Here is an 11,352-nt window from a genome sequence, read left to right on the forward strand (position 1 = left end):
CTTTATTTTTAGAGAAGAGAAAAATAATCAAACCTGGAAATCACAAATGGGTGCATTATTACAGTTCATAATGATTCCTAGCAGATAAACAAATCTTCCAGGCTTTCATAGATGATGTGGGAGTACTGATGAGGATTGATGGCCCATGCAGCATTGGATTCACTTAACCTTTAACCACCACAGGAGAAACATTTTCCTTGAAGTTTCCTTTCACTTTTCCACTACTCTCAACTTAGTCCTTAGTGTTAACTAGTTGCTTTTCAGGCATGATCTAATTCTCTAAACAATCCAGAGAAGAAAATTGGGAAGCAACAATAAATTTCAGATTGAATAGCCTTCTATACAGTGAGCTCAAAACACAGCCTCAAACACATCTGCAGAATATGTGCCCTTTGGAGTGCACAATACTGTCTGTGTTCACTTAGTATTTTATCACAGAGRATCCTTCAGATGAAAAACTAGGGGAATTCAGAGAATGCTGTGCTTATGGTTTCTCTGAAGTAGCTTTTGAAATAGTATAGACAAAGCCAGTTAAGTGCTGAACAAGCTGAGAGATGGAGTGGTTAACATTTACCTTAAAGAAGATGAAGAGCTAAAAATCTTCATGTTCAGGAGCTGATATTTCATAACTGCTATGTCAAAAGCAAGTCCAATACCTTTATATAAATTCTAAATAATATAGGTAATAAAACTGAATTTTACAAGTTGCCAGAGGAAGGCCCTGGAGTGTAGTGAATGATTTTCCACAATGGTCTTTTGAGATGGTAGAGTGGGATATTTCAGTATGTTTTTGCTCGATCTACAGAAAATTAGTGTTGGAATATAGCCTCTCCTAATCTGTAGGTAGACATGTAGGGCTTGACTTTCCATCATGTTACCCGTAGAAAATTATTTTTCACTTTTGCAACATAAAACTTATAGAAGCACTTTATGTATCTACAAAATCTTACAAATGTACATATTTAAATCAGAAAAATGTTAATTAATTGAACTAGAAGTAATTGTGGGAATGATGTGGTCTCAAGAAACTTCTGACAAAATCAGCCAAAGTTCTTATGTAAGCTGACCTGTCAGAGAGGGTTTCTTATCAGTTTACACAATAAGGTGCAAAAGAGCACAAGTGATTGCATTCAGCTGCTCATTAATATGAGTAGATCTAGGGAGTTCAACATTTCTAGGCATCTGGCTGTAAAGTTGGGGTTCTCGGAGCCTTGGCTCTAAATTCAGATTATTAAAATCTAGATGCTGCCTCTGTTTCAGGGTGGCCAGAAATATTGAGATTTAGTTTGGTTTTGAAGATTTTCAAGGCTGTCCAGTATGGGGTGGGGACTTCACCGGAGTCCCAAGTTTTTCAGAATGTTGGAATTTCCTTTTTTATGTCTTTTACAGAAGAATAAAGAAACATATGAGGAATGGGCAACCTTATTGCAGAATATGAAACCAGAACTATTGGATTTTACTATGACAATGCCAGTTAAGCTTGTGATATAGATTTTACAGGTAGGGATTATGTCATGAAGATTAAATGATTTGTCCAAGCCCCCAGGGATATTTTTATCTGAGAAGGCAACTGAATCCAGATATCAGTGGTCTGTTCCCTTGATCAGTGATAATGAGGAATAACACTTGGAACAGAAGAGTTATTGGAAGCATACATCATTTTGCTTAGTGATGACATCATTCAACTATTGAATTAGTTTTCAGGTGTGGAGATCTTACATTTTTAGTCACTTGAATTTGGATTTAGGTTGTCTCACATGATCTCCAACCAATTAAAGCAATGAGAAAACAGCTGTTTGAAAAGTTACATATCCCTTTATAAAATTAAAAGTCCAGGAAGAGAAAAGTCTGTTGGCAACAAAATCAGTTGAAACATCTCCAGAAGTCAAAAATTCCACTTCAGATGGATAGCTTGAAAAATGTGCTATTATAGCTTTTACTAGTGATACTACAGAAGGATCTTTTTTTTTCCCCTTTCTGAGAAGCTAGGACACGGTCTCTCCTACGGCATTATAATCATATACTACTATATTTTGTTTGTTTGTTTTCCAAAAAGGGGAAGAAATATAGCTACTAAAATCCTAACTGATTTGTAATTTTATCTCTTATTTAAAGCCAAAGAAACTAAAGACTTTGAAATATCCTAAGTTCTTCTACCATCACTTTGCAAATATATTTATCTGCAGAAATTAAAATCAGATTGTGCCATTTTTGTTTACCCTTACGTATTTTCACTATATTAACTTCAATAGGTATTATCTAATGTTATTACTCTCCAAATGTAAAAATGTATTGGACATTTGTAGAAATCTATTTAATTTCTATCAGCATAAATGGACTTAATAGAACTACTTATCCAATTTTGCTTTGTCCTAGAGATAATATCCTAATCCCAATTTGCTCCAAGACAACAATTAATGAAAGTGATATTAGTTTAAAAAGTGATAATTAGTTTAAGTGTGATCTACCTGAACCTAAAAAATAGAAAGTAATGAATTTAAAGTTTACTTGTACACTTTAGATTGTGAGAAATATCTATGGCCAACCACCATCGTCTTCGTTTGAAAGCTGACCAATGAGGAAAAAAACTTTCAGGAATTTGTATATAGATAAACAGTCTAGTCCTTGATTTATAGTATTTTGGTCTAAGAAGAGCATGAATTATATTTATAGCACTGCCTTTTCCTGTTTATAAAATGCCCTTCTTTATTGCTATTTCCAAATGTACATTGTTTTAAACTCTGCAGCAGATGTTACTTGGTATTGTGAGAGAGATTGGCTTGTTGCTGTAGATGCCTGCATTTGGAAAGCAGTGTCTGCAAACCTAAGGGCTTTTTCTAGACTTTTTTTATGATATCCTCTGTGTAGCCTTTGATCTCTTCTTCTTTCTTTTCCCCATATTTTTTATGCTAAAGTAAAATGTACCACTATAGCAACCTTTTTAGTAGTTTGGAAATCTGCATGTGAACAAAAAAAAAACAGTACAAGCACCATGTGCTTTTAAAACGTGCTCTTTGTTACTGTTTCATCCTGCTTCTTTATAAACATAGAGACTCAGAACACCTATTAAAGACATTTGTTTGACATTCTGATATTTTAGCAATATTTTTTCCTTGATTTATAGCTTTGCCTGACTCCAGCTTTATGGTTAATGCATCAGGTACGAGACAGGAGAACCAGACTTTCCGGAAATGGTCTTTTGCTTTGTTTTTAGTCTAACAATATTTACTTGCAATTACTATCCAAAAGGTGAGCATACTGCTAACCATATTCTGCTGCAGGAAAAGTGCATCATCCTAAGGGGAGAGCAAAGCAAGCCTGACCGTGAGTGGCTGGAAAGTACCATACGGGTATACTTAAGCTTTCAGTGGAAAAATGATGCTCCCTATCTTAGACTGGCTTGTTCCTCCAAGATTATGAAGAAGTCAATGAATACAGGGAGGATCTAAATTATGTTGACTAGTTTTTGCTATGTAGGTAATGAGATTTTGCCTTTCTCCCTTTACTATATGTTTCTTCGCCTGTATTTCTTTCTCCAGTAGGATAGCTGTCAGCTTTCTGGGCACTTCTTTTCCCATGTTGATAACTACAAAGTACCGATCACCCCAACAGTCCAAATTTGTATCTATCTCCTGCAGATGCCGCATATAAGGAAAACAATTGAAACTGTGCATGCACAATGAACTCAGAGCTGGCAAGTCAGGAAAGAGAAACTGCAATCATCAGTGGAAGTTTTCTAAAATCATCATTTCAGTGTTCAGTGGCAACGAGAAAAGCCAATGAGATGTTGAGAATGAACAGGAAAGATATTGAGAAGACAGAGGGCACCATCTGCTATGGAGTAAAACACTGGTTCATCAAAGTCCTGAGTACTGTGTTTAGTTCTGCTCTCCTCATCTCAAGAAGGTTATACTGGAGCTAAAGAAGGCACAGAGAAGAGCAGCTGCAATGATGATCAGGATGAAGCAGCTGCCTTATGAGGAGATCCTAAAAAAATGGAACTCTTGGAGAAGAGCAGGCTGAGAAAGAATATGACTAAGGTTTACAAAATCATGGGTGCTCTGTATAAGCTGAACATGAACAATTATTCAGCAAATCGCACAATACTAGAATTAAGGGACACTCATGGAAACTTTAAAGTTATCAGTTTCAAATATATAAAGGAAATACCTCCTTACACAGCAGGGAAGGAACATCTGAAACCTGCTGCCAAAGAATAGGATGGAGGCAGAAAAGGTCTATCAGAAAAAGAATTAAATGCCTTCCTGGAGGACAACTCCAAAACCAGACATTAAGAGGACAAGGAGGGATCACAGAATCAGAGAATCACAGAATGGTTGAGGTTGGAAGGGACCTCTGGAGATCATCTAGTCCAACCTCCCTGCTCAAGCAGGGTCACCTAGAGCACATTGCACAGGATCGCGTCCAGGCGGGTTTTAAATATCTCCAGAGAAGGAGAATCCACAACCTCTCTGGGCAACCTGGTCCAGTGCTCTATCACCCTCACAGCAAAGAAGTTTTTTCCTCATATTCAGATGGAATTGTTTGTGTTTCAGTTTGTGCCCGTTGCCTTGCGTCCTGTCGCTCGGCACCACTGAAAAGAGTCTGGCTCCATCCTCTTGACACCCTCCCTTCAGATACTTGTACACRTTRATAAGATCTCCTCTCAGYCTTYYCTYMTAMRAGAGATGCTCCAGTCCCCTAATCATCTCTGTAGCCCTTCGCTGGACTTGCTCCAGTAGTGCCACATCCCTCTTGTACTGGGGAGCCCAGAACTGGACGCAGTACTCCAGATGGGGCCTCACCAGGGCTGAGTAGAGGGGGAGRATCAYCTCCCTCSACCTGCTGGCAACACYCKTCCTSATGCASCCCAGGAYACCATTGGCCTTCTTGGCCACAAGGGCACATTGCTGCCTCATGCTTAACTTGGTGTCCACCAGCACTCCCAGGTCCTTCTCAGCAGAGCTGCTTTCCAGCAGGTCAACCCCCAACCTGTCCTGCTGCATGGGGTTATTCCTCCCTAGGTGCAGGACCCTGCACTTGCCTTTGTTGAACCTCATGAGGTTCCTCTCCGCCCACCTCTCCAGCCTGTCCAGGTCTCTCTGAATGGCAGCACAGCCCTCTGGCATATCAGCCACTCCTCCCAGTTTTGTATCATCAGCAAACTTGCTGAGGGTGCACTCTGTCCCTTCATCCAGGTCATTGATGAAGAAGTTGAACAAGACTGGACCCAGTACTGACCCCTGGGGGACACCGCTAGCTACAGGCCTCCAACTAGACTTGTTGCCATTGATCACAACTCTGAGCTCTGCCATTCAGCCAGGTCTCAATCCACCTCACTGTCCACTCATCTAGCCCACACTTCCTGAGCTTGCCTATGAGGATGTTCTGGCAGACAGTGTCAAAAGCCTTGCTGAAGTCAAGGGAGACAACATCCACTTCTCTCCCCTCATCTACCCAGCCAGTCATTCCATCATAGAAGGCTATCAGATTGGTTAGGCATGATTTCCCCTTGGTGAAGCCATGCTAACTACTTCTGATCATCTTCTTTTCCTCCACATGCTTGGAGATGGCTTCCAGGATGACCTGGGGATATACTCAGGAATGGCCCTTACAGAAGAATATGGGATGTTACAGAAATACGAAGGGAATGGACCAAAAAATTGTCCAGGCTCATGTTCTCTTCTTAAATAACATCTTCTATTGCCACTATCAGAGAGAGAATACTAAGCTAGATAAATTCACCCAGTCTATCTGACCCGTAGGACATTTCTTATATTCTGATATTCTTATGTGGAACTGAGGCAGGAATGGAAGGAGGAATCAATTTTTATTGTGTTTTTATTTACCTTAAAACTGGAGCTCTCTGGTGCATCTATGGCATGAGGTCAGAAAGATACAGATAAAAATAAAGATTAGATATAGATACTGATAGATATAAAATTACATATAGCCAGAACTTACTCTTCTGTGAATATTTTTAGTATGATAAATATAAGATTGTGCAAACCTGTGCAGTTCATTAACAATTCTGGTTTCAGATGTCAGGAGGTATAATCAGTCATTATTTCAAACATTATCTTAACTGAACTAGGTGAACAAAAACCCTGCTGTGCTCAACTTGGAGTTCAATGAGCTAAGACTCCTATGGAGAGGTAATATATTTTATTTGACTGATATAAGTGGGAAAAAATAGCAAAACTTTTTGGATGCCAGAGGATTTCTACAGGTCAACAAGAGAATTTAAGTGGACTGACTGTATTATCTCCTCTCTTCATTTCACCACTCACCTCAGTGCATGCTCTCATATCAAGAAATATGAACTCAGGAACCACAGCTGCACAGCTCCATCTCTCTGTTTAGAACAGGGATCCATCCATTTCTGAGTGGCACAATATTAGTCCAATGCTTTCTATGACATGAGCAAATTATGACTAGAACAGAAGACAGGTTAACACATTCATTCTACATTTTTCCTCCTTTAAGACAGAGTAGAGGATTGGTAGGAAATCAGTGCTATGAACAATTTATGTCACTTTTTGTATATTTTTAGCAGGTGTAAGATTAAGGATGATAGCTCAGAAAGTTTGCAAGTCATGATCAAACCTGAAATTTGCATCTGAAAAACAGTTTTAGATGTATGAAATTCCTTTCTGGTTCTTGCAATAATCTCCTATCCCAGAGCAGTGAATTATACTGGGGAAAGGAAGTAGTATCAGTGCATTAGGATTTTTAAAACAACATTTGAAGTCATGTTCTATCCTTCCAAACTGAACTTGAAGAAAACATAATATGATTTTATTTTAAAAATTAGTAAAAAAAACAGTTAATCTCAAATCTATTACCAGAGTGCTCTTGCATCACAGGCCCAGATTCACCAGTTATCACCAACAGCAAGCCACTGGCTCCTTAATGCCTTTGTAAGTACTGATATGGTCCATACAGAAGCAAGTACCGAACATTTTACCATGTTGATTGTTTTTCATAGTGTGAACAGTCTTCTCTAAATGAAAATAGAGAGTTAAAAACTCACTCTGTCTTATCAACAAAACAAACAAGCAAACAAACAAAATGCACACCAAGATAGCAAACTTTAGTTGAGGGTTTCTGATGTTTGCCTGCTCTAACTTGCAGTGCATTCAGCTGAACGTTTCTTTATGTCAGCCTTAGGTGAAAAGCCAGGTTGTGGTCTTGGTATGCCATCAGAACCCACTTAATTATTTCCCCAGAAGAAACAGCCCCAAACTAAAAATGAAAAATGTAAATAAGGACATCCTATTCTATAGATATCAGAAAAAGGTTAATGAGTTCTCCTACATACAAGAATACAGTACTTGCAGGTCAGGTATAGTTAGATTTATCACTGCCTATATAAATAAAAGATACTGTAAGTCAGATTGAAGCATGTGGGAAAGAAGAATGGCTCTAACCTTGGTGAGGATGGGAGAGAAATCAGGCATTGAAATCATGTCATATGGTAAGGGGTTTGGTCTAAAGACGGAAGCATGCCCCCCATCAGATCATTTCAGAGCTCTAAAGGCTGTGGCTGGGAAGAATCATATGACTTTGTACAACAATAACTTTTCTTCTTCTACATGGCAGCTACAGATTAATGAGTTTCATCTAGTTCATGGATTGAGAATCCAGAAAAAACTGTAGCACTGCAGGGAAATGTGTGACTTACCAGTACTATGGCAGGGGAATAGAAAATGGGACCTTGTAGAGGGAACTAATTCCTTGTTAGTCTCAACTGAAACAGCATATGCACATGCACGGAAGAATCCAATTCCTTTGGCCTTTTTTTTTTTTTTTTTGATACGTCTTTCAAGTCAGATCGAGGTCCTCATCTGCACATTATGTATCTTTATAAGCATACCAGTTTTGCATTTCTCCTTATTATTAACTTCATATTAATGGAAAAAATCTGTGGTAAAAATGCGGACTTAAATAAAGGTATGGAAGAACTCTGCATTTTTTTCCCTTTCCTTTCTTTTTCTTTATTTTATAGATTTTAGTGTAACTTTATGTTCCCAGAGCACACCAGTAAAGTCCAATTTGCATAGTACATCACATAGCTGGTATTTTAGAAACACACAATTTCTCTGGAGGGCTTCAGAGCCTTACAGCAGCTCTGAAATACTGAGAATAATCCTAAGCAAGCTATACTGAAATCAGTAAAGGAAGAAAAATGTTCATAGGTTTGGTTCAGTTACACATAGAAAAATGCATATGTTTTTTGAAATGTATCCAAATGTAATAACTTCTTAATTTAGGAATTGAACTGTAAATTCCACAAAAATTAAGTCCCTCACAAGACTTGCTTTTCTAACAGTAGTTTCAGCACAGTTAGAAGTCTGGCAACACTCTTTCCCTATCATATTTCACTCTTTCTGTTCTGAGTTTTGACCAAAACTAGAGAGTGCAGATATATGCAAATACTGAAAACAAAAGTTTAAAGAAAAATAATTAAAAAAAAATTACTGAGCTAATCAAACATCAGGAAAAGACCATCTGAAGATTAAAGAGAGTTATAATTTCTCCTTAAGTACAAAAATGTGCTTTAAAGATTTCTTAAAGTGCCAGACTATCTTAAAGAGTAAATAGAATGCAAAGAAGTAAAAACATAGGAGGCTCTTTAACATTAAAAATATTCCAAGGTGTTAAAGAAACCCCAAAACAACCATGAAGTGGTGAAATCACCTATCTATGGTCATTAGAAAAAACACATAATGTGACCTTTGTTTTGTCAACTTTCTTCTCTTCTCATTACCAAGTTCCCATAAGGAGCTCAACAATCTCCTTTGGTTATTTTAGCAAAAGACAATTCCTGTTCATCAAAGTACCACTAACTGGCCTGTTGCCAATAAATTACAAGGTTTGAATTAGGTTGGGGATTGCTTTCTTATTAATTTTGCACTCTCCAGCTAAACTTACTGGGGTCTAATGAAGATTCAAATGTCAAATTTTGCATGGTATGTACATGACTAGTTTGCTTTTGAGAGTAATAGTTTAGATACAAGCCAATCTATGTCATTCGACCTGTGGCCAGGGAACACTCCCTGGCCCTATTTTAGTTTAGCTGTATAGCTACACGTAGTTTTTGTGCTTAATACTCTGCAATTGATTTTCCTTCTATTTATTTTTCTAAGCTTTTCTTGAATCTACAATGCAGCTGCCATGTTCTCTGACCATAAGCTCCGCAGTTTAACTGTAGCTCATGTGAAGAAGACTTATTTCTTCCTTTCTTCCTTCCTCTTCTGATAATTTAATTTGACATCCTCTAGTTCTTGCTGAGGAAGAAATAGTGATGTCCGCTCAAGTACATGATTTTGCTCCATATCCCAAGGCTGAAACTGCTTAATAGTATACTTGCATACTGATCCTATATTGCAATTAAATTCTGAAGAAAACTATGCAATGTTTTTAACTGAGACTCTAGCTTTTTGATGTAAATCTCTGTCTCCTTTACGGTGTCATTCCAGTTATTTAGTTTTGAAGGCATTAGTGGTAAGGTATTATATAGTTTATTTTTAAACTTATCCAGGGAAAGAGGAACCTGAAGGAGAGATCAGAAGAGGAACTCTCAGAAAAAGCTGGGGATACTTCAGATAGAAGATTCTAAATTTTGTGAGAGTTTTACAGCCTCTGAGATATATACAGGGATTATTTTCAAGCCAGACTTGAAAAATAAGTCAGGCTCCATTTCACAAAGTCCTTGACTCACAGATTCTTTTGGAATAAATGATTTAAAGAAGTTTAAATGGGAAATATTTGATCCATAAGAGTATTCAAAATATTCACTAAGAAAATTTACTTTATACTAGAAATATAAACTTTTTAAATTAAATAAATGAGGAAGAGGTAAGAAGAAAAGACATAAGGGTTTCTATGACTAGCAACAGACAGTTCAGATGAACTGAAAAGTCTGAGATTCTGGAGAAAAGTTGCAAGTTATCTAGCTTCAGTATTATGGGATTCCCAGGCACAGGGATTATAGTGCTTTTAAGATTTTCATTTTTTTATTAGAAAACTACTAACATCAATGATGTTTGCTTGTCTGCATACTATAATTTAATTTAATGTCTCCTAGTTCTTGTAAAGAAAGGAAGAGTGGTATTCTCTGATGTACCTAGTCAGACCTTTTGATCCATTTCATGTAAACCTTTGGTAATTCTGTTCTGTTCTCCCTAGGTCCTCCAACACTCTCACTTCTTCAGCATCAAACCAAAAACAACAACAAATAATAATAAAAAAACCTAATATTTGGGGCTCAAGGAAATATTCTGGGATAAGAAATTGAGAAAAAAATATTCCCAATCATTACAGACTTTTTAAATTGCTCAGTCACTGATTAGCAGAGAATAAAATTTTGTATCTTGCTGACATCTATGTAATTCAAAAATAATGGTTTTTTTTCTATACAGTTAAAAATTCACAAGACTGTTATAGTCTGAGCAATTATGGAAACAGAAGTCTGAAAGTTTGTATTCTGTAGGTAATTTTTTTAAATCTGACTCAGAGGGTGAAATTCTTCTAACCAGATGCAGATGTTTGCACTGAGCAGTTCATGCTAAGCTCCTTTTAAAGACAATGAAGAGAAAATGCTTTTAGGGTGTGATTCATCTCATCCTTAAATGGACTTCTGTGTTTTATCAAATTAGTAATATCTATATTAACAAATAAGATGGATGAATCTTATCAGTGAGTCTTCCTTAGGCTGATTAGTTAGATTGTCATTAGTCTTAAAGTATTCGGTGTATATCAATTAAATCTATACTACCAAGACTTTCGACAAAACCTAATAATCTATCAAATATTCAGATTTAGCTTATATTATACTGCATTAATAAAAAAGGAGAACTGGTGCAGTATCACTAGTATTTCTTAAGTGTAGGTCTAGCATTATATCTCTGATATTTATTTTGTTTGTTTGTATTCTTGCAGGCAGTCAGAAACTATAAATATGAATAGAGTTATTCTGGGTTTAAAAATATAACAGAGATTGGAACCTTATAATAACTGTAGAGAAATTATTGCCCAGGAAAGTATACAAATTTTCAGAATTCCTGTTTCCTGTTTCCTGTCATCACCTTACATTGTGATTGAAATGCTCTGTTGTCTACAAAATTCAATTGTTTCAACAAATGAAAAAAAAATGGCCTTGATTTAGTGGATCTTATTAACTCACTCTTTTTATATTAGTTAACATATTCCTTTTCTTCCCCTCCACCTCTCCCCACCCCTCCCCCCCAAAAAACACTTATAAATTGCTGTGTCCTTGTTTTCACTAATTGATAAGTTTTTGCCCTCTGGAATGATCTGCTTTGTCAGATATTTAGTAAATGTATTCGT

This window comes from Apteryx rowi, unplaced genomic scaffold (assembly GCF_003343035.1).
Source record: "Apteryx rowi isolate R43461 unplaced genomic scaffold, aptRow1 scaffold_365, whole genome shotgun sequence".
Classification (NCBI taxonomy): domain Eukaryota; kingdom Metazoa; phylum Chordata; class Aves; order Apterygiformes; family Apterygidae; genus Apteryx; species Apteryx rowi.